Here is a 24,418-nt window from a genome sequence, read left to right as displayed (position 1 = left end):
GAGAGGATCTATCCCTAGAAGAGTCTAAACTAATAATAATTAATTATTGTTATTATTATGAAATAATAAATTATTTCATAATAAAAGCTTATTATAAACAAATAATTAATTTGAGAGTGTTTGATGGCTACTCACCTCTCAAGAAATCATAGAAGTTCACTAATGTGCAGGTACCATGCAAACTATTAATCACAATAGTATGAAAAAAATATTGTCCCTGCCTTCCAGAAGCTCCCAGTCTGATAGAGTAGTCAGATAAAAATTCAGCAGAACCTAGAACATGCTCATATTTCCATGGGAGCATTTTTAGGAGCAACATGAATAAAAACAGGCCAATCAATTGACTTTGGGAGTTCCTGAATTTTATCAAAAAACAATACTAGATGTAATATATATTTCCTGCATGTTTTACTTTCAGATGTCTCAGAATTTTCTCAACAACTCTTTCTAATGGATAAAAAATATGGCATATATACACAATGGATTATTATTCAGCAATAAAAGAGAATAAAATCATGACATTTGCAGGTAAATGGATGGAGTTAGAGAAAATAATGCTAAGTGAAGTTAGCCAATCCCCAAAAAACAAAATGCTGAGTGTTTTCTCTGATATAAGGAGGCTGATTCATAGTGGGGTAGGGAGGGGGAGCATGGGAGGAATAGATGAACTCTAGACAGGGCAGAGGGGTGGGAGGGGAAGGAAGGGGGCATGAGGTTAGAAATGATGGTGGAAAGTGATGGACATCATTATCCAAAGTACACAATTGTTCATGTCTCTGGTTGTATACAAAGTATATTCACACCAATTTATGTCGACATGTAATAAGAATTGTAATGCATTCCATTGTCAAATATAAATAAAAAATTAATTTAAAAAAATAAAAGAGTCCATAGGTCTTTGATTTCAGGAGCCAGTGTCCTAAGGAAGGAAGTTGTCATATAGTTTGAAAATTGACTCTGAAAAATTTGGCTCTGTCAAATTTTGTCCTAAAAGAATTCATACTGTACAAGTAGTACAGGATATTTGCTATACGTTGTCAGGTAGCAAAAATTATCATCATCAAAGCGCTTTCCTGTGACTTGTTTTTTATACGCATAAGTACCATTTTGAATATGGACACCCATTTATAGTGTGTGGGCCACCTTACACTGGAAAACATCAAAGAAAACAAAGTAGAAGACAGCATGTTTCCTTTGGTACTGTCCCAATTGTGATGGACACCAAAAATATGGTCCATTTTGTGCAAATGTCTTACCCAGCAGAAGCATAAATAAAAAATAAAATAATATAAATAAAAAATTAAGATCAAAGGAGTAGCTGGCATCTGACCATTGTGGAATGCTGGCTCAAAATGGGTCATTGTCATGAGAAGATAGCTCAATTTGAAAAAGTTAGGATTTTATCAAAACTAAGAAAAATTTATACCAATTAAGCAGCCTGTATTTAGAGCATCCTACAACAATGCTTATGTCACAGTCAAGTTACAGCCTTGGGATTGGGCATACTTGGAGCCATTTGCCCGAAAGCAGCCAAGTGTATGTGTCATCTGAGAAGAGAAAAAAAGGATACCTCAGTGTCTCCCTCAAGAAGTGTCATCCTATCCAGAGTCACTTGCTTTTCTCCTGCTGAAGGAAGGTCTTGAGGTATTTGTGCCTGATTAGTTCCTCTCAGTTTGCAACAGAATAAATGTGTTGACAGTTCTCAGTGTAGCCAGTGCCTAGTTTTGCTGTGCTCATGCCCCTTCAGTGAGCCTCCTTTGGAAGTCTCAGATAGAAACCTTAGAAATAATGAAAATGTCTTGGCCAAGAAAAACCTTGAAAGAAAAATATTGGTGTCATGATACAGATAGAGCACATCGCTATTCCACAAAGCCTCCTGCTTTACTATTTTGTTAAAGAATAAGACAGACAACAACTCTCCAATAGGTTCACTTCAACATAACAAGGTCAGAACCTTAAATGAGGCTTTACCAGGATTTGTCAAAAAATAAAAGCTGAAGTTTACTGGCTTTAAAGTCCAAATTCTGAAGCAATTGTGTATCTTCAAGCCGAAAGCTTTACATCCCTTAAGTAACTAGCCAAGCTTATTCCCAGACTAATTTGACAAAAACAAGAGCATTCCTGACTTGGCTGACTTGGTTGATATTTTGGGCCATCTGAATGAGCCAGGTTTTTGTCTCAAGATCCAGCAGATCCCATTTTTGAAACTAATGGAAAGTTTTAATGTCTTCTAACCAGGTCCATTGGGGTTGGGGCGGCGGGGGGTGGGTAGGAAGGGCAGCCAAGAACAAAAAGACTTTGCTTCACAGGTTCCTGCTGTCTAAGGAGCTTAAAATTGAAATGTCTGATTCTTCCCCTCATGACAAGGACCACACTTAAGGTTCAAATATTGGCACTGTTGACATTACTAAATTGAAAACAAAGAAAATAGCATTATATGAATTCAACTCAAAGTGCTTTAGAGAATTTCCATGTTCCTTCACATAAGCTAACCCTTAAAACCTGTCAAGAGTAAAAACTCTTTTGTTACCAAGTACTATTGAAAATTAGAACTTGCTCTCCTTGTTACCACCAAAATGGAACGTCTAAACTGATCTGAAGTGAAAATGTTTGTTTACTCTGCCATGTCAAATAAACACTCTCTAAACACTCTTGTTCTACCCAAACGACAGCAATCTTCTTATGGAAGTAAAGTAACTAAATTATGTTTTGCTTTTATTTGCACAAGGTGACTTTAGGAGAAGTGACTTAATTTTTGTATTCAGAAAGTGACATTAAGAGGATCATGAGTCTTTTAAGTATTATTCTAACATTCTGGTTATGTGAAAGATATGTGTCAACGCAACAGAATAAATGCATAGAGTGTTTGTATGCCAATTTCTGGAGAAGGCATCTATAGCTTTTCTCAGATTCTTACACTTTACCCCGCCCACTCACACATACCTCTACAAAGGATTAAGAATCACTGACCTAGTTAAATGTGTGTTTTCTGGTAGGCTCTGAACTAGTGAAAAACAAGAGCTCAAATTCATATTTGGTGGTTTAATCATAATAAAGTGGATTTTTTCCATCAACAACCCATGGACCTAGATTTAAAACAAAGTTTTTATTCTTTTCTTTTTCTCTTGTGACTCTCAAAGTCCATGTCTAAATCTCTGAGGTATAAGGCAATACCATCAGTTGTAACTCTAAAATCTGTGGCATGCTTACAGGGTATCTTATAACAAAATACATTTAAACAATTAGCCCAAAAATAACAATTAGAGAGACATAATATATTGCCATTTTACTCTACAGAAGGCTTATAGCTGAAAAAAAGACAAAGTCTTGAAGAAAATAAAATTAGATGAAGTCACACATGGAGAAGATGTCACTCAGGTCACCTTTCCCAGAGGACAAAGTGCATGTGCACAGTCCTCTGGGGTCATGTCCTGTATCTGTCTGTGTGTGTGAGTGTGAGTGTGTGTGTGACCATGTGAAATGTGCAAACAGCAATGATTTCTTGCAGCTAAATGCATGTCTTTTAAAGTGGAGAGTCAGCCCTTGCGATGCTAATGGAGTGGAACATAAATATTGGCAAGCAAGTTGTCAAATAGAGGCTTTTTAAAGGTTGGAATTTTTCAAGGAAAATGTTAACTGCAGTTAAAGGGTCAAAATGGTCTTCACCTGATCTCAGAATCTAGAATTTTCACTTGAAGTTCTAAATACCCAGGACTCGTATACTAAATTTAGACTTCCCAGGGCTGCAACTGGCATTTTAGAACATTTGGTCCGTAATGATAAATCACCACACTTGCTGAATACAGGGTTAGAGGGGGACTCTCAGACATAACCAATTAAAGTATCAGCCTCCCTATTGGCCTGGGGAGCAGGGGTGAGGGTGGGGGGACAATCGTGAGCAGCTTTGCCACATTTCAAATAGCAAGTACACTGGCCCCTACCCAGTGCTCCCACCCTCACCCCCTCTCCACGTACTTTCTTACTTCTCAACCTTATGCCCATTCCAAGAAGCAACTCAATTTCTACCTTCCAGAAGCTTTCTTCCCCAATTTCCTGTAACCACATCAATCTCAACCCTCTCTGAATTCCGCTATATTCTTTGCTCTTCATTCTACTCCCTTGCTAACCCACATGGCTATCTTTTCTATAAGAACAGATAACACTTGAATTTTTACTATGTGCCAGGCACGATACTAAATGCTTTACAGGAATGACCTCATTTAATCCTCCCCGCAACTCTATGACATAGTTTTTATTATCATTCACAGAAGAGAAATGCTCATATGAGGAAACTGAGGCTTCTCGAGGTAAAGAAACTTTCCCAGGGTCCACAACTAATAAATAATGAGAAAGGCAATAAACCAGGTTGTCTGGCTCAAATGCTTCCCTTCTTAATAGCAAAAGGTATAGCCACAAGTGTCTAATGTGCATATAACTATCTACTCAGCTGGATTTTTTTTTTAAGCTCTTGAGGTTGTGTGTATAACATTTCCTTCATGTGCCCCATCCCCCAGAACTGGCATTGTGCCATACCCATAATCAATCAGTAGATATTGAGGGAGTGAATGAATTAATAAGTGAATAAAAATCAATGTACCATCTGCAAAACCCAAGAAAATTTCATTGATTTGGACCTCCAGATACCATGCAGAATCAGGAGGAAATGTTCCTGTTACTACGTTTGACAGTAGAAAGCAGAAAAATTGCCAACTTGCTATCCTTTGCATACAGCCCAGAGTTTGAGCGAGGGAACAGGTCTCTGTAAATAATCATGACATATTGCAGCCTTGTCCTGAGACCCCATTGTGATCAGGTCATCCATCAGAAAAATAAGGCTTCATCCAAGGCCCAGAGGGCCCTCCAGAGTGACCTTGGTAAGCAGTAGGTTGAACCCTGGAAAGAGTCAAGGAACCAAGTCAAATTTCTCACCTAGGGCCAGCTACAGAGATGCTATTCTTGGGTCCAAGAGGCAGGACTTAGTCTCCATATGGCTGGACTTAGAATTCCAATGAATTGGGTGAAGAAATAATAGTAAGTCCCAGACTCAGAAAGCCTTGACTGCCACTGGTTGAAGGAAATGAGGATGTCAAAAAAAGCCACTGTCCCCTGGTCCAGAAGGATCTTTGTTGGAGAGTTAATTAATGAAAGTTCCTAAAATCATTATCTTGGCAAACCACATATGACCAGAGAGCCGTGTACCAGAAGGGGTAGCCAGGAACCCCTTCCCCACACAAACTTACTTTTTTATAATGAACTGTACCTTCTCAGGAAGGTGATTCCATGAGGTTGTGGACTGAGGGCACCCACGCCCCACAGGGTGTTCATTGCTCAGGAGCTGTCAGCAGAGGAAGATAGAGAGCCCAGGGGCTCCTGATGCAGTTACCATGGCAACCAACCCAGATCTGGACCGTTTTATTCACAGACAAAAAGCCAAGTTCAGTGAACACGGTAGGAAAGTGGGAGCAGCTTAGATTAGCCAGGCTATCTTTTGGCCCCAAGCAATCTGCAGGATAAGACCTTGCATTAGGCAAAAGTCTTCACTGTGACAAAGCAGAGGATTTTTTAAGAAGTTCTTTGGATCTGACTGGGCCCATTTCACTCCATGGTATTTGTTGAAGAGAGATAACCTGTCCATACAGACTTTTATGTAGAAGTGCATATCAGTGTTATTCATAATAGTTCCAGCTGGACACAACGTGATCATGGTATATCCATGTTATGAATATTGTTTAATACTAAAAAGAACAAAACACTAACATGTGAAAATATCTGTTGAATTTTAAGAAAACTTAAAAAAATTATGCTGCAGGAAAGAGGTCAAACTCCAAAAACCAAATGTTGTCTGAATCATTTCAATGAAATTCTGTAATTTTTAAAATTAGTGGTAGGAAGAAGATCAGGGATTTCCTGGACTGGGAGTTTGGCTGACAGTGTAACTACAGAAGAGTACCAGGAAACTTTCCAGTGATGGTGTTGTTGTATCTCAAATGTAGTGGTGGTAACAAGATTGTATCAATTACAAAACTTAAACTTTACAGTTAAAATAAATGACCCAAAACTTATTATCTTAATTGCACTTAGGTTGTGAAAATATAAATTATAACCTAATAAAGTAAAAACTTCTAAAAATATACAGCCTCTTTGTGGTTATCTCATTTTCTTCTACTAATGAAGCATTCTGTGGTGTTTCTCAATTAAATATGATAAAGGATTACTTTTCTAAGCATTTTTATACTCTTATTTATTTACTAGTCATTGTGTGGCTAGAGAGTTTGGAGAGAGGTTACATTTTTCTTCTCTGTTTTATAATAAATCCTATTTACCCAATCTGTATACTCTTTTTCCTTTTCCAAGAGAATTATTTCTGCCTGTCACCAAAAGACTGAACAGATTTATAGAGTACATTTCCTGAAAGCTTTATAATGTTAAAGAAAATCAACATTTGTTTTTATTTTAAAGGATCTCTCTCATGTGCTGATCCTTAGACCAGCCTGTGAAATAGGACTGTGGTGCCTGTCATGCATGGCTGTTGAGAAGACGAATTGAAATGATCTGTGTCGGACATGACGCAGCTGTGCTATGTCCAGTGTTGTGCTCTGTTGGCTAGTGGCTTTTCTGGGCTTCTTCTATGGTTTTCTCACCACCCCAAGGACAAGGAGTGTTTTGAAATGTTTACTTGAAAAGTTTTATTTACTGTGGCTATTTTATTTTTTCTTTTATATACTATTGCTGTGTCTTTAAAATGAAAGTTCTGTTATGCAAACATGCAGATAATTTTTAACACATCATTGAGGACTCATTAGAATATTGTTTTCCTTTCAGTATTTTGCCTCTTATAATTGATAGTATTTTAATTTTTTTAGAAACGATTTCTAAGGAAGAATGTAAATAAAGGAAAGCTTCCTTTTAGAGGTTTATCTAAATATGCACAAATTCTAAGTAAAAGCCTGCATTTAAATTTAGATATGTAATTATAGAATCTTATAAAAATTACAAATTGAAAAATATTTTTGTTTTTTACCTGGAGGAGATTGTTTAAAAAATGTTATTAAGCTTCTATAAGGGAATATTTTTTAAAGTTGGCTGCTGATTATTTTATCAGTTTTCCAATATTAATAACTCTGTGCTAGATTTGAATGAGTATTACATTTTAACTTTCTAATTCCCACTGGTGTGTCCAAGAAAATAGCTTTTCCAATCCCTCTGAACATAAACTCAATCATCATTTCCACAGTGCTTCTGCAGTATGTTTGCTTATGGTAGCAGGTAAGGGAAAACCAAACATGCTTTGAATTTAGTTTCGTGTTTTCTAATGATCTGAAGTTACAAACTGCATCTCTAAGTTGACTTGTAAAAGAAACTTAGTTTTTTAAAATAGGGAATATTCTCTAATAAGCAATATATTTTTGTTTCTCCTATGTGCAAAACACTCTGCTAGATGCTGTGAAGTAAGATTAACAGTTGGTACTTAGCAAGTTCTCATTATATATCAGATGCTATGCTTAATGCTACATATGGTTGATTTCATTTAAGGCTACCATAGCTCTATGAGAGAGGCCTTGTTTGTTGCACATACCCATATACACACATTTTAACATTTGAACAAACTGCTGATTTAGGAAGATGAAAGTGGTAGAGCTGGGATTCACATTCAGACCATAGAGGTTTTGTTCTTACCTCTCACAATTAACACTCCTCATCTGTATAGAATAAGCATAACAAAATGGTTGGTGGCAAAGGTTAAATTAAGTGATGTTATAAAGCCTTTGGCACCATGTAGAAGCACTTAATAATAGTAATTAGTGTGGCTATCCTTGGGGAGGGATTGCAAAGATGAAATATTGCATAAAAAGCATTTAGCACAGAGTAGAGAATTCAGAGTGTGGCATTTTAGCACTCAAAGAGACATCTTTTAAAATTAGACCTTGAAAATTGACTTCTTACATAGATCAGTACTTGGAAAAAAGAGCATGATATAGATGAGGAGAAGGCAAGCTTAGTGGAATTGAGATGGGTTTAAGGACTAAGTAGTCGGCTTAGCTACATTAAGATGCACAGGAAGTTGGAAACTGGGTTTGAAAGGAATTGGAGGCACATCTTTACATATCTGGAGTGCCAAGCAAAGGAGTTTGGTTTTGTTCTTATGGAAAGTAAGTATGCTGATCTTTAACTCACTCAGTGATACAGTATTAGCTTTTTAGCATAGGTAGATTAATCTTTAGAAACTTGAGAGCGAGTGTTCCCTTGGAATATTTTATTGTTGCCATTATTATTTAGTAAATTCATGTCCCAAAATGTACTGAGATATAGTGCCTCAGAAAGTTGCTTAGAAAAATAAGTCATAGTCTTCTTTCAGATAGCTTCTCAGGATTTAAAATTTTTGTGTTGACAGATTTCAGATATTATCGTAAGTCTGTCTTTTGGTAAAGGTGGAATGTTCAGAGGAGTTTCCTGTGATGCATGATGAAAGCATCTTCTGGAAAGGGCTGGCAGTGTAGTTTGCATCCTACACCCAGAAGCAAAGTGCTATAGAATTTTCATCACATCAGTCCAGTTTTTCCAAAATCACTGCAGTGAGATCTAGATGCAAAGAGCACATCTCTCTCAAGGGTTTTGATTTACTGAGTATAATCATGCTTCCTGATATTGTATGTTAGCATATGTGTAAGAATAAATATGTTGGGCTGGGGCTGTAGCTCAGTGGTGGAGCACCTGCCTAGCATGTGTGAGGTACTAGGTTTGATCCTTAGCACTGCATAAAAAAAAAATAAAGGTACTGTGTCCATCTGCAACTTAAAAAAAAGAAGAAATATGTCAATATAAGCTTTTATTCCATTTTTGCTTAACTCAAGCATTCATGAGGCTCTATAGTATACATTTTTTTCAAAGACACTGTTACAAACTATGTTTTGGATTAAACTCACTTTCCTTCATAAATATTGCATCCTGATTCAATCAAAATGTTTTTATTTTAGTATAATTTAAATGAAAAAGTAATAATTGTATGGTAAGTTACCAAGTGCATGATATTTGAAAGGGCAGTGGGAAATGCCATGAAACTCACCTTTTCAACTTCAATTGAAAAATAAATTAGTCTACCAAATGGTATTTAACTAAGTTGGCTTGACTGGACATCACTCAAACGATGCAATGCAGGCAATCTTTCTTCTCTCCCTCTCTGCCTCTCTCCCTCCCTTCCTTCCTTTCTTCCTTTTTTCCTTCCCTCCCTCTATTCCTTCCTAGGGTGTTTTGTTACTAGCTATATTCCAGCCCTTTTAAATATCTGGGACATTTCATGAACTTTAGTGTCTCCTTGCACTGTGGCCATGTTCATCTTTTATGTCATTCTAATTTTAGTATAAGTGCTGTCAAAGTAAGCACTACATTTTTCTTTTAATAAAAACATATATAAGTCATCATTTTGAGGATGGGGAAAATAGTCAGTGGTATGAGTGTTAATATTCTTTTTCTCAGAGAAGTCATAATACATTTTCTTGCTATGCCTAGATATTAAATAAACATTTCAAACCAATTTGTTATACATCTGTTGAAACAGAAATTAAGAAGAGAAATCACAGTTAATAGTTTTGACAGGTTTGTTGTACCAAAATGGTATTTAATATGTCCTGATGTTCTATATAGAAAAATGTAGAATAGTGCTCATGATTTAATATAAAATAAAAATCTTCATAACCACCAGTTTTTATTTAATATTCCATATATCTCTAATATACTGACAAGGACATTTTCCCTGGAGAGAGTAAAGTTGATATAATACCAATTCTGATAAGAAGTTAAACTAAAAACAACAGTTGACGATGTTATTTTCATTTATATTCTCAACTTAGTTATAGAATATTTCAGGTGTTATATATTAATACATAATAAATACAGTGTGATCAGTTCCAGGATTTTACTTAAACTAGGTATAAATGACATCTTGTGACAATTTGAAATGTACAGTGGAAAATGGCCCACATTTTCCTCAGACCTTAATTAATAATCATGTTGCTCTTACAGATTGGTTGAAGAGTATTGGAGGTGAGATTCACTTGATGCTTTCATGGCCAATGAACTGAAGCATATTTTTGAAAAATCACAAGTAAATGGCAACATGAAAGATAAAGAAGTCCTGAATCCATGGAAGATTCTCTCTTGTTTGGAAATATTATTAATATGTTAGATTCCTTATGGTGCTTCTTTCTTTTAGAGTGTTTGAGTCTTACACTCCGGGTGTCCATTACAGAGTCCCTTCTCTGGTCACCCTAATGTCCTAGTTATAGAACCATGACTTCCCTTAGGCCTGAATTCCGACACCTGTAAGTGACCTCAGAAATTTTCTCTGGTTCACTCCTTTTCTGTGTGCATGTGCCCATGTGTGCATGCGTGCATATGTCCATGTGTTGTGTAAGTGTATGAGAAGGAAGTAGAACATGCATTCTGTTTCTTGACTTTGCTTCTTGATACTTCTTTTAACTGTTCTTAATTACTGTAACATAATATCTGGCAGAATAAGCTTCTTCTAACATTGGCTTTATTTTCTTCAAATACTGTCTCAGCTATTAATTCCCCCTCCCATGTACATTTTTAGAATTAACTTTCAAGCACCATCAAATTCCTAATGAGATATTATAGGAAATGCTCTGAAGATATAAATTAATTTTAGAGAGCATTGGCATCTTTAAAATGTTAATTTATTCTGTCCATAAGCATCTTCTCTATTTATTCAGGGATTTTAAAATATCCTTTAAGATTTTAAGTTTCCATTGAGAATTTTGTGGAGTCTTTAACAGGTTAATTCCTAGATACATTTTTTTTTGCCATGCCTGAAGGATTATTTTTTGTTTTTATTTTTGCTTAGTGCCAAATTTTCCTGATTGGTTATTATAATACAGAAAAATTGTATTGATTTGATGTATATTGGTTGCATCCCTGATAACTTGGCTAAACTCTCCTATTAATGTTCTCTGTTACCTTATTGGCAGGATTTCTTTGTTTGATTTCTAGCAGTCTGTGGGTAATGAATTCTTTCAGCTTTTATTTTCTTAAAGAAGTCTTCATTTTGCCATAGTATTCGAGGATTTACTGCTGGGTAAACAATTCTAAGGTGATTGTTTTTCCTATCAGCACTTTAAAGGTGCCATTTTGATATTTCCAGCATCCTTTCATTTTATTATTTCACTTGTTTTAAATTTCTAAGAATGTTTTCTCACTCATTACTTTCATAGTTTTATCCAATCTCTTTTTTTAAAAAAACTAATAATTTTTTGAACCTTTATTTTATTTTTATGTGGTGCTGAGGATCAAACCCAGTGCCTCATGCATGCTAGGTGAGCACTCTTTCTCTGAGCTGCAATCTGAGTCCCCAGTTTTATCCAGTCTTAAATGGTGTGAGGCAGTGATCCCTTCCTCCTGCCCTGAAATCCTGCCTGAGGCTATTCTAAACTATTAGTCTGTCTAAGCTCTACTTGGTGGTTTAGTAATCAATTCAGTTAATTGGTTTTCCTTTTCTCTGATATCTACCTTTGTTTTTATTCCCTGAATTCTCATTTCTAATTCTTCTCTTGGTGAGTATTTACTTAAGTTAATGGCTTATTATTTTAGTCATTATTTGCTGGGAAACATTTAAATTCTTAGGTTTTAGATGAATCTCATAAAGTTTGGCATTCCTTCTCATCATACTTTAAGGATTTTGTAGTTTCTCTTATTATTTCTTCTGTAAGTCATTATTGGGCATTATTTTTACATAGTACATATCTAGTTTTTTAGATTTCAGATTATAGAATCTTCCATTTACCTTTTATTATTTGTTCCTGCCTTTATTATATTGAAATAAGAACATAATCTGATTCATGTTTTAAATAACTTTAGAGATTTCCCTTTGGGTCTGTGAATGACCAGGTTCATGAATGTTAAGAATAAAAATAGGTTGTTTTCTAAAATTCTAAAGAAATCATTTGAAGTACATCACTATAAGTAGGATATTTACATCCTCATTTCTGAGAGGAGTGTCTTCATATTATATCCAATAAAACATTTATTTAAATCTTGTGTTTCTATGGGGAGCATAGTAAATTATCCAATGAAAATAGTTTATTTATTCTAGTAGATCTGTTATTTATTTTTACATTTTGTGGTCACATTTTTAGGTACAAATCCTTCTGTGAGTGTTGTATTTTTGTTTCAGACACAGTTTCTTTTAAAAGTACATAAATTCTGTTTGTTCTTTTTTTCTTACCTGGGGAAGTGAACCCAGGGGTGCTCTACTATTGAGCTACATCTCTACCCCTTTCCATTTTATATTTTAGACAGGGTCTTGCTAAGTTTCTGAGGCTGGCCTCAAACTTGTGATCCTTCTGCCACAGCCTCCTGAGTTGCTGGAATAACAGGCATGTGCCATTGTGCCTGGCCCATCTGTTCCTGATGATGTTTTTGGTTTTACATTCTTTTGTCTGATAATAAAATTGCCTCACTGGCTTTCTTTGATGAGTTTCTTACAAAATATCTTTCATGCTTTCATATTGACTGTTTGAGTCATGATTTTTTTAAGAAATCCTAGTATTGAGGAGTGGCTCAATAATAGAGTGCTTTCCTTATATACATGAGGCCTTAGTTTCAATCCCCAATAACATTAAAAAAATAAATAGATAAATAAATAAAATAAGATTCAATTTGAGAAAGCTATTGGTAGTACGTTTCATTCATTTACTTTAATTGTGATTTCTGTTCTACCAGGCTTGTTTTTGCCATATGATTTTATGTTTTCTAATTACTATACCTGTTTTATTCCTTGCTTGCTTTGATTTCTTCCTTTCTCTCTTCCTGTGGAAACTCTTTAAATCAGATGTTATTCTTTGTTTTCCTCAGTTCTGAAAAAATTTGGGGGATTATTTGTTCAGTCCTTTTTTTTTTTTTTTCAATCCATGTGTTTTTCTTTATTCTTTTGAGACTCCTTGTCCCACTCCTCTAGCCTCCACATCTCCTACCTTGAATCTCCTTCTCCCTCTTCTGGGCACTCTCTGGAACCTTCATCTACCTCCATGCTCCAACACTAGCTAGGCTGTTGGAGCTGCCTTCTCTGACCAGTGGTGTTTGTGCTCCTCTGAGGCCTCAGGCTTCTCTGAACTCCTGTTTAATCCCCTAGAACTTTGACCTGCTGCTGTGGTTTGAATGTGTCTCCTCCTAGATTCGAGTTTTGCCAATGTGATCGTATTAAGAGGTGGGCCTTTAAGGGGTGATGAGGCTGTGAAGGCCCCTCTTTTCATGAACAGGGTTAAGACTTTTATAAGACAGACTTCTGGCAGTTGGTGGCAGCACATGATAATCCCAGAGACTTGGGAGGCTGAGGCAGGAGAATTGTTAAATTTGAAGCTAACCTGGGCTACACAGTGAAGCCCTAGCTCAAAAAAATGAAGTGAATATAAAAAGGGCTGGGGATGTAGCTCAGTGGTAAAGTGCCCCGAGGTCAATCCCCAGTATGAACTAATGAACAGATGAGTGAATACATACTTATATACATAAGATGGATTTTGAGCTTGTTCTTCTGTTTTCCACCTTCTACTGGGCAAGGATGCAGAGTTCCCTCCCCTCGCCCCAGGGATGCAGCACTCACCAAATGAACCTACTGGTGCCTTGAATTTGGACTTCTCAACTAGAACTGTGAGAAGATAAATTTGTGATCCATATAACTTAGCTAGTCTCTTGTATTCTGGACTCATATACCTTTCTTTGGTTATTATGTCTGCTTGGGACTAGAAAACTTTGATAGAAAAAAAATACAAGAAAATCTGGTTGATTTTCATTATCTGTCATTATAGGATAGTTCATTACAGATCAAGGAACAGAGATATAGAGTATGAAGATCTACGCAAGACATCAGAGAACAGAATCCACTGTGTTAAAAATGGATTGTGTTAAAAATAGTAAAAATAAGAATACATCCTGACCATGTGGAGAGCTGTGCTGGAGAAACATGTTTTCATATTATTTTCTCACTGGTGGCTGAGATTGAGAACCACTTAGCCTTTCTCTAAGAGAGAAATAAGGCCTTCTCTGGAGCAAACCTGTGTGATTATATGAGAAAATTAACTTGAAATAAGTTAGGTGTCTCAGGTAGGAAGAAAGGACATTCTCAGTCACCGAGTTCTTTCTGTGTCTCGCCCTCCATGGTGGGCACCATCCGTGGTATTCTCACTGAGTTCCTGAGGTGTAGATAGCCACTGTGCTCATTTCCCAGCAGGACTAGAGAGAGGCTGACTGAAGGTGGCAGCAGCAAGGTGCAGCCCCTCGCCAGCTTCTGGATGCACCAGGCCATGATTGTAGGAGTCATACTGTTGGAGAGGGCACACTCCCTGGGCCATGCTGAGTGACAGGGCTTGAGGAAAGACCCATGTGCTGAAATGACCTTTGCTCAGAGGAACTTAATTAGGGGAAGCCTGAAGGGTGCTAGCAGTTCATTTCAAGGGTGGTTGAATTGGGTTGTCTTACAAAAGAAGACAACAGATACTTCCTTTGTGAATATTCATGGGGACATTCACAGGAGTCTGACATGGAGGGCTCATGATGATCCGGATTCAAATGGGTAAAAAAGATCAAATTTATAACAAGGAAATGACTAGAAAGATTTTTTTTAATGTTGAGAAAAGTCATGCAGTATATTTCCATAGCAGCCTTCTGTCATTATTCATTTCGCATTTTAAGCTTTGACTTTACTCTGGATTCTAATTAGCAGCTAGCTTCTAGAAAGTGTCATACCAAGAAGAGATTAACAGGCTGCAAAAGGGCCAAGGATTGAGAGTCAAATGAGAATTCTCTTCCTAGTCAGAGGAGGAAAATGTTAATACTTCCCTGGATGCTACTTGCTGACCGCTTCTGTGCTGCTGAAGAATGAGCCACCCTTTCTCTATCTCATTCTTATGTATTTTTTTAATATGTCTTTATTATAACATGTTACTATTATGGGTTTCTGCGCTGTTGCCGCTGAATAACTGCACTCCTAGAGAGAAGGGGTCTGCTGTAGTTTTTCCTTGTATTCAGTGAAGCTTTGTTAACCAAATGAATGGATCAGTCCTCATTGAAAATGTAGCAGTAGATATGAATCTGCCTCTTGGCTAGACAACTGAGGCTTGATTTATTTATAGAACCCTGTCCCTGAGCCAGCATGCCTGTCAGTAAGGCTAATCCGAAAGCATAGCTTAGGGCTTGGAATGGATAGAATTTAATGATGAAAGTAATAGGTGTCATAAGAAGACATTGTGAAAGAGAAATGTATGAAAATAAAGATGTAGGTAAAATTAATTTAATCATCGTTGTATTAACCAGTAGCTAGTGTGAACAAGAAATAGTATACTGAAGGGAACAATAATATATTATTATGTGACAAAAGTATGATACTCTACTGCAGGAGATTTAGACTGCAGTGTATAGAGGAAGTGAGGTAATAGTAAAAAAGAAAAGTAACACAGACATTTTCCATCTAAATTCTTACCTTACTGACCATCGTGATGCTCATGGAGGTTGTGATAGGAGCTCTGTGGGAAGATTAAATAGGTCCTGGAAGAAAAAAACATGGACTTGGTTCAATGTTCTTCAGATATTCATATATCTCACTGTTCTGTGCTGTTCTGTGAAAAATCCCTCACCAGAGGGAGGTGATGAGGAGGAGTTAGATAGGCATACATTTTCCTTTCCCTCTAGAAATGGTTTGTGCACCCAAGAGGTGTCAAGCCAGGGTCCATGATTGGAAAAGTGAAAAGTGATAATCCAGCATGTCAGAAGACTGTAATTTCTTTTGAAATTTCATTATCTTGTCTTTCTTAATTCACACAGCACTTGCTGTCTTAAGGAGCTGTGGAAGGATGGCCACTGAGCTTCACTACAGGCTTTCCCCTGCTTCCCTACGCTTGACCCCTAGTGACATGATCGGGTGTTTTACTGTTTCCTCTGGGCTGCCTCCCTAATTTTACAGCTTGGGAGGTACTGATATGCACTGAGTCCATTCTACTAAAATATACAACATCGACTTACTATTTCACAGTATATTCACAGTATATTTTATAACCTTGTAAGTTGAGTCTGAATAGCCAGAATTACCTCAAGGGATTTATTTATTTATTTAAATGTATCACTTTAAAATATAAGTGTTTTGAACCTGTGCCTGCAGCATTTTTTTTTCTTTGTTTTACACATGGGCTAAGGTAGTTGCTGTCCTTTCTTCTGGGCCTCCTCTGGTCTTCTAGCCCCATGCTTTGTTTTTGAGTGCTTTGAACTTATGTGATGAGTATAGTCTGTGGTCACCACTCCATCCCATGTGCTTGCCTTCAGCCAGAACCCCTCCTGAGTCAGTCCTAGCCTGCTGTATCTGGGGAAGAGGGCAGAGGTGGACCCAGGCTGCCTTTCATAGGGATGTGCATTTCTTGACCTGGAAGAAAAGTGTTTTTAAAGCCCAACCTGGCCATTTTAAGTCAGCATTAAACACTTGGTGGTTGGCTCATCTCTTAAATTCTGTGTTGGTGTCTTGAAATCTTTTATGGAGAGAAGTATGGGTATGTGCTGGTTTCCAGTAAGATGCTTTTATTCAAATACAGTTTTGGTTTAGCGGCCATATAAAAATGCCTGTGTGTGCTCTGACCAGGTCTGAAAGTGTGCATGTCCAACATGTGAAACTGCAAATTGGTTTGTAGTATTTTCAGATACTCAGTTATAAGCTCAGCTTAATTCAGTAGCAATAAAAAATTATATTAATACTTTATAAAGTTCAGCAGTGGCTTTGATGTAATATTTACCTTAATTTATGAGCAGATGAACTACTTCATACTAATTCTAATGATGATAATTTAATGGTAATTTTGTTCCCTTTATGATCAGTGCTTATATCATAACTTAAGGTGAGAAAATGAAATGGGAAATGTCTGTGGCTAAGATAATAAAAAAGTCTCAAAAATAAGTTTGAATTATTTGAATAAATGGTTCTTCTGTCCCACCCAAAGCTTCAGTTGCATGATTTTTATGGTCATTAACTGTAATTCCTTTTCTAATTCTTTTTTTTAAATAAAGAGCTGTTATTTTAAAAAATTATTTTCCCTTTTTTTTGAGGGGTATTCTAGTTGTATGGATGGTGGCCTTTGTTATTACATTCATACATGCATTAACTATAATTTCTTTTAATGTGGTATCTACTGGAATACAGTGCCAGCTGAACTCAAAATTTCTGTGATTTGTCTTCAGTTAAAAAATAGAATGCAAAATAAAAACTCGTTGTGATGATATTTCAAAGAAAAAATTTAAGAAACTCTGATTAAAAAGAGGGTGAGGGGTTGGAGGAGAAATGTGGTTAAAGTGCAAAGCCACACTCTCTCCCTCCCTTTCCTGTTGCTCTTGCCCAGAGTGCAAAGTGGTTGCAGAACTGAGAAGTGTGGCTTCACTTTTTGGAGTAAGAAGCTAAAACTGTTTAGAAATCTTTGATGGGCTTTCTAAAAATAATTTATTACTTAGGCAGAACTGTTTTCCACACCAATTTCATGATTTTTTTATTGGAACATTCTAAAAATTATTTTGATGGACTGGTTTATAATAAGAAAGTTAATCATATAGTTACATTAGAGGACATGTTAATCTTCTGTACTATGTAATATTCTTCAGATAATTGACTAACATGTCATAAAGTCAGTTGAGTGACTACTGGCCTTATGAAATGTCCTGTTGGTTGAAAATTAAAGTTTTTCACTAATGGCAGATATTGAGAATTCCATAAATTAAAAAAGAGATAATTCTATAACATTGCTTTGTAGATTGCAGTGACAAAGATAACCTTGCCTCTGATGTATTGGTAAAAATTATGTGTTGTATTTGCAATATAAACATCACAGGTAGTCAATAACAGATAATAAATTGTTGAAGTATATACCTGTGATTGGTATCTTTTATCATAGTTATATCCATGCTATTAGTCATGAAAAGTAATAACTTCTAGTGTTAGCTATTTAAATTATGTTCAGCTCTCTTGAGAAACATATTTGAACATATTTTATGCTTGCTGAAAAAGATTTTTCAATGGATTTTTTTTCTTTGCTTGAAGAATATGTTGGATCACTGATAAGTTAAATAGTACACAATTTAGTTAAGGAAAATAGAAGTAAAAACCAAATATATCCCTATTTTAACTTCTTATGGTAAAGACTGAAAAACTCAATTCATTTAATGACTTTCAAGAAAAGAAAAAAATATTGAGTGGTACATAAATGTTTGAAGTGTAAAGTAACCAAAGCACTCTCTGATATTAAAGACAGTTGGCTTCTGTGGTTGCTTTGGATTCTGATGTCAGCCCCTGTGATTACTTGACCTTTAGGTGAGTCTGTTTTCTCATTTATGAATTGGGGTCAGTAGTAAAAATACCTGCCTCCAAAGGCAGTTATGAAGAAGACAAGATGGGATAATGTGTTTGAATGAGCTTTGTAAACATGGTAGACATATATACAATCGGTTAACATTCTTGGCAATCATTCCGTAATTTGGGGCTAGTTACTTTATTATGTTTGGACTATTAAAGAGGGATAACAATAGTTGCTCTCACATAGGGTAATCATGAGGATTAAATGAACTAAAATATGCAAAGCCCTTGAAACAGTATCTGACCCATACAGGTAACTTTGGCTGTCATTTTAGTGACCACTCTTAGAGAAGAAGAGGTTGATCCAACCTCTCCGTTAACCTGGTGGAAGGTTTTCATGGTACTCATTCTACAGTGTTTTGAATATTAAGATTTCATTGGGATTTTTATGGCTTAATAAAAATTGTATGTTCTTAAACAGCTGTTGTGGATGAGCGTCTAGAATTGGATTACGTGATTGCAAGTAGGAAGTAAAAGGCAAGCAGGCACTCCCTGTTCACTCGTACTTAAGGCTGAATTGTTGGAAATGCCTCTTTCTGGTATTCAGGCTATATATTCTCTGTTTGTAGATACTCCATTTAATGAACACTGATTAAGATACTGTCTTTTTGACAGTCATGCAAAATTATTAATTAAAAATCTGTGTCTGGAATGTCTGCTGCTGTTACCTCAGATGCTGAAAGGAGAAACTGCTTTTGTTCTCTGTGAGGTCTGTGTAGTGTCAGCACCAGTTTTCTCTAAGTGCTTTTTCCTTTTACAGAAAAAAAGTAAAATTCATATCTATTTTTTTGCTTAGATAACTAAAGCAAACAAAATAGCTGTTTGATACCTCATATTAGTAATGAATTATAATGTTTCCATTTGTTTGATTTCTTGTAGTGACATTTTATATGCCCTCTCTTTGGGGACTAAAAGCTGGTGAAAATATCATCTGAATTTCACTAGGTCATTGCATTGGGTGTGTAAAAATAGACTTAGAATAGGAATTAATAAGATCAGTAACAAATAATATTGCTTATTAAACGTCTGCTATATATGCCATTCATAATGCTAGGCATATGTAATGCGACTCATTCATGAACACTGAGATGTTCACATAGTGTTTTTTTAACTTGAACTGAGTATTTATTTGAAGGTGGCTTTAAGTGACATTTGTAAAGCAAGTGTTTTTGCAGTATACTTATTAGTTGGGATGCTGTGGGAAATGATTGGAAGGATGTGCTAGAGTTCTTTCAAGCTATCGCCAGAGATTACCACCACTTGCCCTGTCAAATACCAGAGCATCCACCATGAGAAACGAGTCCTTTGGGTCAAGTTGTTCATCTTTAGGAATCCATGGAGTTGTCCCTGGAGGGGTAATGGATTAAATCACTGAACACCTAAATTAAAATTCAGTTGGGAAATTATTTTCCTCTGAGCAAGAAAGGAGCTGAAGTGGGTGTTAGCCTCCTTGTATGATTTTTCACAGTGGACTGGCCTCGTATGACCCAGGGTCCTCATCATGGTATGTCCTAGAGAAAAGAGGAGTTAATGTGTTGGTGAGATTAGCTCTTGAGATATTTTCAGGCTGCTTGGGGAAAACTATTAGTGGGAGAAATAGAACAAGGTAATGGAGGTATTAATTAGATAGTCTTGCATTATAACTCTACCTGCTGTTAGCTTTGTGGACAACTTTTTTCTTTGAGTGACGGTTGCCTCATTCATTAAAACTATGGCTATGATAATATTTAATGAGAGGATGTGTAGAAAATGCCCTTCACAAGAGTGAAATTGCTGTGGAGATGTAGTTTCTTTGGTCAGGGCTCCGTTGAATTTGTTCGCTGATACATTTCACTGTAATAATGTGGTTTTCAGAAATGAGAAAATGAGCAGCCTTGGCCCTCACCTCTGGCAGCTTCTCTGGGTGGGATGCATTCACTTTTCCACATATGGTGGCTCCCTGCTGTCTGAATCTTACCTCTTCATTTGCTTTTGTTATCTAACTGAGCCTGTAGACATTTATTGTTTTGTCAGTAAATGAGATTTTTCATTAAAAAAAAAAAAAAGAAAAGCATGCAGCACTGGGCACGCAATAGAGCTCTTTAAATATTTTCTTCCTTTTTTCTTTCCTGTCAATGCCACTGATGATGTAGTAAAGGGAAAGTTTAAATCCAAGAGATTTCAGACCCGAAATATCAAACAAAATAGCTGTTTGATACCCCGTTTTTGTCTCTGATAGCCATGTGACCAGAGAGAACCACTTAATTCCTAAATCTCACTGTTTTCCTAGGGACATTTCAGGGTTTGGATTAGCTCATTCTCAGGATTTCTTCTCGTGATGAACTTGTTTGAAAAGTGATTAAGTACCGCACTTGAAAATATTTTATTTGTGAGATATTACAAATAAATAGTCAAGTATGGATTATAAAAGCAATCTTCAAAGTTATAGGTTATTATAATCTGATAAGCTGAAGAGTTTCTTTTATTCCTGTGCTGTTGAAATTTTTGTTGTTATCAGGATAAAGTTCCTAGGGCAGGCCTCAATGTAGCAGCTCTGTGAAACTGAGAGGGAGACTCATAGGATGGATGACAGCCTGAGGATGGAAAGATATTTTGACAAAAATGGAGCAATGCGCCATAATTGAACAAATATCAGTGTGCAAGGCTGTAATTTAGGTTTGAAATCAGTGGTACCAGTAAAGGTAGGGAAGGAAAAAAAATCTTAAGAGTAGGTAGAAAAAAAGAGCTAGGCTTTTAGTTGCAATGTTTACTCTCAATGTGCGTTCAGAGCCATCACCATGTCACATATAGAAAATATTAGGACTTCCCCTTATTTAGATAAGCAACTTTTCAAAGTAAGTTTTTTTGTTGACTTGCCTAGCAGGATGATTGTACATGAATAAAAACAACACTGGAGGCATAAGGGGTGCAAAATTAACTTAAAAACTTAATAGGTGTGATTAAAAGTTTTGGAGACTGCTGTATTGGAAGTTCTGTTGTCAAAGAGGTAGCATGATATAGTGGAAAGTATACACTTTGCAGCCAGACAGTTCTGAATATAAATTTGGCTTTAACACTTAATGATTATCTAACACACCTTTTTGAGTCTTGTTTTCATTAAATGTGGGGTCGGTGTTGTGATATTTCTCTCATGGGTTTGTTGGGATTATTACATTGAGATGACTTTCCTATTGGCTTTGGTTAATTTCTGGTTTGATTCCCAAAACCCGTGACTTCTTGGGGTTTTGGGAAATTATTATTACTCCTTGGGTATATATTCTTTCATCTTCCTCACAACTACCAAGCAAGTATGCACACCAGACCTCCAGTTTGGTCTCAGGGTGCATTCATTGGGCTGGGACTCTGAAATTTAGCTTCTCTTTCACTCAGATACAGATATAAGTGTTTGACCCTCTTTTTTGGCATGTTAACATCTTGATTTCACATTTTGTAGTGACACATATAAAGTTATATGCTTTCTGTTCTTTGGCTAAATCTCTTCTTAATAAACCCCTTGGGGAAAATATTTTCTAGTGGAAAAGAAAGGAGTTCCCTGTTAAGTGACCAAAAAAAATTTGCTGTAGGCTATATGTCTTAACAAAGCTACATGCCTTTACCCCTCATATTCTGGAGAAAGTTATCACATTTGGGGGCTTCCTCCCCCCCTTCTAGACTAGTTCTCTTTAGGAAAAACTGTTAATAGCTAGGATTCTTTTGGTGTCAAAAATACATAAATGTGATCTTCTCTTCAAGATCAGTATTTAGTAATAACTGGAACAAAGAGCCATTCTATTTTAGATGTCTCTTTTAAATAGCATATTGCTGGCATTAAAAAACCACTCAGATTTGATCTCAGCTGTTAATTTGAGAATAGAACATAACACTGTGATGATTGTATGTTGTTATTCATATCCTATATCTATAGTTTTTCTTCCATTTTTAATTAACTTTTCTTCTTTACTATTTATTTTGCTGCTTTAATCTCTTTTTATTCAAAAAATTTTCATTATTTTCCTTCTACTAGTTTGGACATTATACATTCCATCTGTTAGAATTAAATTTTAACACATACACTGATTTAATATCACAAAAATATATTTATATTTTCATAATTTTGTGAATCAAAGGACTATTAATTTGTTTGGGAATGAAATAAATCAAAAGACATGACCAACTCAGGATTCTGAAATCTAGATGTGCTATTGTTCTGTGATGATAATCTGATATTTCATAGCTACTTGCTAATTATATTCTTATTAATGGCTCTTATTAATGATCCATCCTATAGATGTCAAAACTGAGGTGAATCCGGTATTCCACAATGTAATCCAGGTATCACTACTGTAACTTTACTGTGTGTGGTTCTGTAATTACAGTGAAGTTGCTGCCAGTGACTGAACTTGAGTTAGGATCTAAAATCATAGCAAAAAAAAAAAAAAGGTAAAAATGAACCTCTTAAGATGAAATTGAAGAATATCTATTGGAATAACTAAAAAACTTGCTGCTTCATTAGTGAAATTATTATTACTTCTTGGGTATGGAGAGGGACACTTTTCTAATCATTATCTCTTGATTATTTTACCACAAGTGTCAGTTTAAATTTAAAAAATGCTGAGGGAGAAAAATAGTGAATCAGAGAAAAAAGTTTTAAAAAAATTGTGCTTTATAAATGGTCTTTAATTTTTTTTCTTAACACAAGCTTTCATTGAGTGTAGCTAAATTAAATTACTAGCTGTAAAGGCACAGCTGTTAGGTGTTCTATTAGGCTTAAATCTCTGATTAAAATATGGAAATTATTTTTCCTAATTTCCTTTGGGTAAAAATGCATTACCATGAATATATTAACAAAGTGTGCTTCCCATTATTATTTCTCTTAATATATATAACATCCAGATATATGTTGATGAGAAAGTCAAGCCAGGGTAGTTGTAATGTGGACACTGGATTAGACTTCTGGAATCTTCAGTTCTTAACTTGTTTTGAATTATTCACTCTGAGATATACTCACAGTTTACATCTCTTTGACTTAGTTTGTTGCTTTTCAGAAATGAAGGCATAAATCTTGATTTCACATGGTTGTGAGAAAGTTAAGAAATTTTGAAAAAGACAAAAGTTTTGCATTTAAATATATGTTAAAATGTATTAATGTTCAATTAGGAAAATGATATTGTCTCTCTGATTGACAGAAATACACAATTGTATAGAAAATTCAGGAGTGCTTTTTGTAAGAAATCAGAATATTTTCCAAACACTTATACAAATAATGTTTCTTTCTTACCTCCTCTTCTTTTTCCCCCTTTAATTTCCTCAGCTGTAAAAGAGCATAGTGACATTTCATTTATTTAAAACATAGTGCAAGGTTTCAGAAGATTTCCTTGGCTTGAAAAAAATGTGTGTGTGTTTTTTTTTTTGCTTCAATTGTATTTTAAAGAAAAATGACAGTTTTTGCATGACTTTTTTTCATAGGAAAGGCAGCATCATACAACAGGCACTAGTATGGCAGTATGCATAAACATGGCTGTATAACCAATGTGATGCTACAATCTGTACACATGATAAAAATAAGAATTCATACCCCATTTGAATCAAACGTATGATATATGATATGTCAAGGTCATTGTAATGTTTTGAGCAACCAATTTAAAAAAAGATGTCAAATACAAAAATTCCAGTAGCATAAAAAACTTCCAGATGTGCTTCTTACCCAGATTCATCACTGTTTCACTGTTTGCTTTCATTGGCTTTATTATTAGCTCTTCTCTCTTTACATACATATTTTTCCTTGAATCATTTGAGGGTCATAGACTAACCTGACACTGTTTCAGTGGATATATCATAGGAACTAGAATGTTTTCTTATATAACTTCTGTGGTAAAAATCAGAATTTAAAATTAGTTCAGTCTGAACTTGAATTTTGTTTATTGTCCCAATAATGACGTTTATATAGAATTTCTCCCTTTGGGTCCAGGACCTACCTATATTATGTTGTATTTAATTTTCATATCTCTTTTGTTTCTTTTAATCTGAATCCAGTCTTCATCCTTACTTTTC

The 24,418-nt window shown here is 35.6% G+C and overlaps 1 non-coding gene across 1 annotated transcript; it reads right to left on the bottom strand.

The window, feature by feature from the left end:
- Positions 1 to 9,277: 9,277 nt before the first annotated feature.
- LOC144369643 (U6 spliceosomal RNA) lies at positions 9,278 to 9,381 on the bottom strand. Its single transcript, XR_013429429.1, has one exon. It is a non-coding gene; the product is annotated as a U6 spliceosomal RNA (small nuclear RNA).
- Between the last annotated feature and the right edge of the window lie 15,037 nt (positions 9,382 to 24,418).

The sequence above is a fragment of the Ictidomys tridecemlineatus genome, chromosome 12 (genome assembly GCF_052094955.1).
Source record: "Ictidomys tridecemlineatus isolate mIctTri1 chromosome 12, mIctTri1.hap1, whole genome shotgun sequence".
NCBI classification, from domain to species: Eukaryota; Metazoa; Chordata; class Mammalia; order Rodentia; family Sciuridae; genus Ictidomys; species Ictidomys tridecemlineatus.
This window is presented reverse-complemented; position numbering and strand designations above follow the sequence as displayed.